Below are 6,000 nucleotides of genomic sequence, written 5' to 3' on the forward strand. Positions count from 1 at the left end.
TCATCTAAGAATTATTTTAGTTAATACATAGTTTATTTTATATAGATCAGTTATGTTCAATAAAAGTTGTTATTGTTACTTATATTATCTTACCTTGTTACATTAAATTAATTCATTTCACATTATAATTATGTAAATATACATGTTTATAAAATTATTACACTTCTGCTATTATGTTATTATGTAATATTATATAAGTTGTCTTTCATCTGTAACGTTACTTTAGTTTTTCTTTTTCAAATAAACATTATAAAAAATAACTTATAGATATTTAATTTTTTTTTACAATGGATTATCTTTATTTGCCTCTCACCAAAATAAAACTCTTGAAGTTGTAACATATTTAATATTTATATGTGTTATGTAAACATACTGATTTGTAAATTAAATAAAATAATAATATAATAATATAAATAAATAAAACTTAGAAATAATTTATGAAATTTATAAACTAAAGCCAAAAGGATTAGAGTTGTACTTTTGAAAAAGGATGTATTCTTCAAATTTAGAGAAAAATTTAACAAATTGTCATTTGAACTAGACTTTGAATGTTCAGTGGTTAAAACCAACATTAGATTTTGTGATAAGAATAATAGTACCAATAATTTAGTCAACGAAACTCCTAATAATTAAAATAAAAAATTAATAAATAAATAATTGTTTAATTATAATTTCATTTATAAATTTGAACGTAAATTTTGCAAACCTGTTCCTGAGACAAAAAATAAAATGTGTATTTTTAGAGATTTTAAAATCATAAATAGAAAATGTTCAAAAATAGTTTACAAAGCCATAAAAATCTAAACGTAAATTTTTAATTTTTATACAATCAGCATCAGTAGATATGTAGGAATTATTAAAAGTAAATACAAATGTTTATTAATGAGGTGTAATCAAAAAGTTACATTTTTTTTAATCTTGCACACCATGTCTTTTTTTGACTGAGTTCTTTAATGTATGTCTGTACATTGTTCTGTCTATAATGTATTCAAAAATTTTCAACCATATTAGATATGTACTTCATGATCAGTAATTATTGAATCACTATTAGGGAAGTTGCTGAAAAGATGGAAATCTCTTATGGCTTGTGTGAAACAATTTTTTGATATTAAATGAGTATAAGCAAAATTTGTTCCAGAACTGTTAAATTTTCAACAAAAATAACATCATAAAACAGAACATTAGATATTCTGATGACATAAGACTTACTCAAACATATGACAGGTGATGAAACATGGTAAATGGTTATAATATTGAAATGAAGGTCTGAAGGTCCAATCATCCCAATGGAAAAGCTTCCTGATGAACATCCTCACGGCTTTTGGCAAGGATGTTATGTCAACACTAAGAATTTATGAGTGGTTCAAATGATTTCATGAAGCCATGAAAATATCAACAAAATAAAGGATACTGTGATCAATCATTATCGAATCACATTGAAGAAGTTGTTAAAGAAGTAAGAATCTGTTATGGCTAATATGGTTCAATTTTTTTATTTCCTAATGTGTATACTACAATCTGTTCAACTAGTGAACAATAAGCAACCCCCCTCCCCCCTACATCCCAATTAGATGAGGATGATATGTATGATGTAAATGAGGTGTAATCTTGTAAAGACTCAGACCAACTATTTCTGAGACGTGAGGTTAATTGAACTCAGACCACAAAAGTACATCAGTATCTACTGTCTAATATTCAAATTCATATAAAAGCAACTAAATTTTACTAGGACTTAAACCTCAGAACCTTCGACTTTGAAAATCAGCTGTTAAACAACTGATTTATAACATCAAGTTAACTACTAGACCAGCTTGGTGGGCTATATGATACAGTTTTGACTGACATTATGGGTATGGAACGAGTAGCACCAAAATTTGTTCCAAAACTGTTGAATTTTCAATAAAAACAACATTGTTGAACAATAGGCTCAGAATTACTCTAACATGTCTTAACAGGTGATGAAATGTGAGTGTACAGTTATGATATTGAAATGAAGGTTTAATCATCCTGCTTGAAAGAATCGAGACCAAAAAAGCAAGCAAAAAATAGAATGAATGTTTCTCCTTAATCTTTTTTTATTATTATTATTATTGCAATGGTGTCATCCATCATGAATTCTTATAACAAAGTTGTACAATCAACAAAAGTATTACTTAGCAGTTTTATGTAAGACAATCAGAATAAACCACAAGTAAGAGCTAATAATTCTTGGATTTTATACCACAGTAACAATTCAGCTCATACTTCACTATTAATTCATGATTAATTAGCAAAAATTAGCACCATACTGATGCTGCAGCATCGTTATTTTCCAAACATGGCACCCTGTAGTTTTTTCTTCTTCCCACTAGTTAAGAGAACACTAAAAATAAAAAAAATATTTACAAGAAGTGAAATAAATTTAAAAAATGTCTAAATGAGCTTACACATACATAGGAATACTTTCCATATCTTTTTGAGGATTGGAAGAAATGCTGGCAAAAGTGTGTTGCATCTCTGGGGACTACTTTGAAGGAAACACCTCAACTTACACCTATACTTCTATCAATATAGAAGAATAAGTAAATTCCTTTTGATAAAAATTAAAATCCTAATTGTCTTTTTTCACACTTTGTATTTTAAGTCAGCTTACAAAATTGACAATAATAATAATAATAATAAATAGCATTACTAAATGTACAATACTTAAAACATTTCTACCTATTTTTTTTTTTAATTTTAATTTTTTATTCTGTGGATGTATGAACATATGTTTTTTTTTAATTCAAATAATTCATTAACATATCGACCACTGTGTTAGTATAATTAAATGTTAAGTGAAATATAAACCACCAAAATACAGTAAATAGATAAGTTAAACTTACTATATTAATTACAAGAATCCACTGCTGTCCAGTATTGGTAGAATTTCTGCGTATTCATTCATAATAAATTTCAAATTTTTTAAAACAGAAAATAATTTCAACAAATTTGTCAAATTATCAAATAAATATATTTTAATGTAATCAGAATAATAACAATGCAGATGCAAGATCCTGTGAAAATTGATTCTTGGAATTAATATGGTAAGTTAAACTTACCTACTTACTGTGTTTTGGTGGATATATTTCATTTAACATTAACTATTATATAGATGTTAATGTCAGCAAGATTAAACTGGATATAAGTAAGCAGATATAAAGAGAAGTATTCAATTTAAACATTTAAAAGTGTGTATTTTATTTATATTCATGTAAAAAATATTCTTCTAAATGTTCAAGTTTATTATTATTTTTATTACTAAATTATTTTCTATATTTTGTTATTGTATTTGTATAAGTGGTCAGTAACATTGAAAAATTCTTTATTTTATTTTTGTATTCTCTCAAATTTTCTAAAAATTTATTTAAGGACCTATAGTTTTATCAATGTATATTTGTTTACAATAATTACAACTAATTGGCCTCCAGAAGAAAAGCAAAGCAAAATATAACTTATGTCAGTATGAACTGTTTTGCTCAATTTAGTGTCCTGAATCAGTACCTGAAGTTCAGGGAATCGTTCCATAACACTCCATATAGTATATGGTATAATTCATACAGATCATATCAATTCAAATCATGATCAATTTATAGATCATGTTTTTTTTTGTCTTCAGTCATTTGATTGGTTTGATGCAGCTCTCCAAGATTCCCTATCTAGTGCTAGTTGTTTCATTTTGGTATATCCCCTATATCCTACATCCTGAACAATTTATTTTACATATTCCAAACGTGGCCTACCTACACAATTTTTTCCTTCTACCTGTCCCTCCAATATTAAAGCGACTATTCTAGGATGCCTTAATATGTGGCCTATAAGTCTGTCTCTTCTTTTAGCTATATTTTTCCAAATGCTTCTTCTTCATCTATTTGCTGCAACACCTCTTCATTTGTCACTTTATCCACCCATCTTATTTTTAACATTCTCCTGTAGCACTGCATTTCAAAAGCTTCTAATCTTTTCTCCTCAGATACTCTGATTGTCCAAGTTTCACTTCCATATAAAGCGACACTCCAAACAGATACTTTCAAAAATCTTTTCCTGACATTTAAATTAATTTTTGATGTAAACAGATTATATTTCTGACTGAAGGGTCGTTTCGCCTGTGCTATTTGGCATTTTGTATCGCTCCTGCTTCGTCCATCTTTAGTAATTCCACTTCCCAGATAACAAAATTCTTCTACCTCCATAATCTTTTCTCCTCCTGTTTTCACATTCAGTGGTCCATCTTTGATTGTTTGTGTCCATCTTTGATCATGTTTTATTAATATTTAATTGTTAAATATCAATATATATATATATATATATATAATATTTAATGTAAAAAATTAAAATTTAATAATTTTAAATAGATTCTTATAACAAAAATTAAAATGTACTCCCCAATTAATAAATTAAAATGGATTTAGTCTGGTAAGTTTTTATTGAGCTTGCTGTTAATTTTGTGTGTTTATGGTATATTTTTGTTGTCTTATAATTTTTTATTAAATTAACAAACAGTAAAAAGAAAAATCAGGCAGAAATTTTTCTTCTTGCAGCCAATGAAAAAATGCCAAGCCTACCAGGATTTGATTCAGGGCCTTGATAGAAGGTGAGATGCCACTACTCTGCCACAAAACTCATTGACTGGCATTGGTCTGATAATCTGAATAAATAAACTGTATTTCTAATTGTAAGTTAATGCAGTTTCTAGATTATACTTCTGTCTTTATAAAATCAAACATCAGATAAGCATCCAATGATCTTGAGGTGGTGAGGATGAAGGAAAATTGATTCTCTGAAGAAAGTTATTGAGATATTATCTCGGCAATAGAATCTCTGCAGCATACTTGAATATGTTAATAAGAAGGTTGCAGGAGTTTTTTCGGTTGTCAAACAGTGGAAATTCGCATGATTTGTGACCCCTTTGTTCTGAAATCAAATTGGAAGGATACTTGACTATAATAGCTTTACTATTTGAAGTCAACGAAACAAAGGGTTCAAGTCCCTAAAATCTTTTTATTAGCAAGAGACTTGGCCAAACTATACAGCAACATTTGGAGCCAGATTATTGTGTGACTTCAATGGTAAAACTGAATCTCATTAGGCAGACTCTAAGGATTTTACTCCAGGAAACCATTAAGTCAATGGTACAAATGCAGCTCCTAATGTTATGGCAAAGATTGAAGGGATAGGACCATGCATGTGAGTAAAACCTTTTCTCCCGATGTTGGAAAACTGAGATCAAAACTGGATGAGTTGGATCAGATGTGATTGTTATACATTGACATCCTTTGCAAGTTTGACACTTCAGCGTTTGAAGCCTCCCGAAAGAAAGTGGTCACATGAGAAGATATATTGATACGATGTATTATTTCTATATGCATCTAAATGTAGCTTTCATGGGCCATAAGTAAACATATCAAGGATTATGGGATTGTACTTAAATTCAGAAGTCAAAGCAGTTTTGTGTGAAACGTTGTTGGAAATTCTGAAAGATTTTTTTTTTATAGAATGTACCAACCCTTTATCTGGTAGAACCCTTTTAAATTCTTCACATACTTCCGATGACAATATTCCAAGTACCTCTAATCAGTTAACAATAACATCACTTTTCCTTAAAAATATGATAAATTCTAATAGTATTAATACATCGGTAGTCAGATAATCTGGATCTGAAATATTGTTCTCTTATTCCTACTACCAGGAAAAAACATTAACATTAGGATTTCCCTTACAAATATTCAGTGCCTAAGAAATAAAACTAAAAGAGTTGTAATATTTCTTAACAACAAGGCATCAGAATTTGTATATTTTTCAAAACATGGCTAACTAAGGAGTCATTTCCAAGCTAGATAATATAAACTTGCTTAAGATTATTTAAAACTGCTCATAAAAATGAGAAACGTTTAGGTAAGACCATCTTTTTAATGAAGTTGAAAGTTAAGTGTGATCGTTACCAAATACTGTATAATAAGTATAAAGTTGTCATGTAAGAAA

The sequence above is a fragment of the Lycorma delicatula genome, chromosome 3 (genome assembly GCF_047948215.1).
Source record: "Lycorma delicatula isolate Av1 chromosome 3, ASM4794821v1, whole genome shotgun sequence".
Taxonomy (NCBI): domain Eukaryota; kingdom Metazoa; phylum Arthropoda; class Insecta; order Hemiptera; family Fulgoridae; genus Lycorma; species Lycorma delicatula.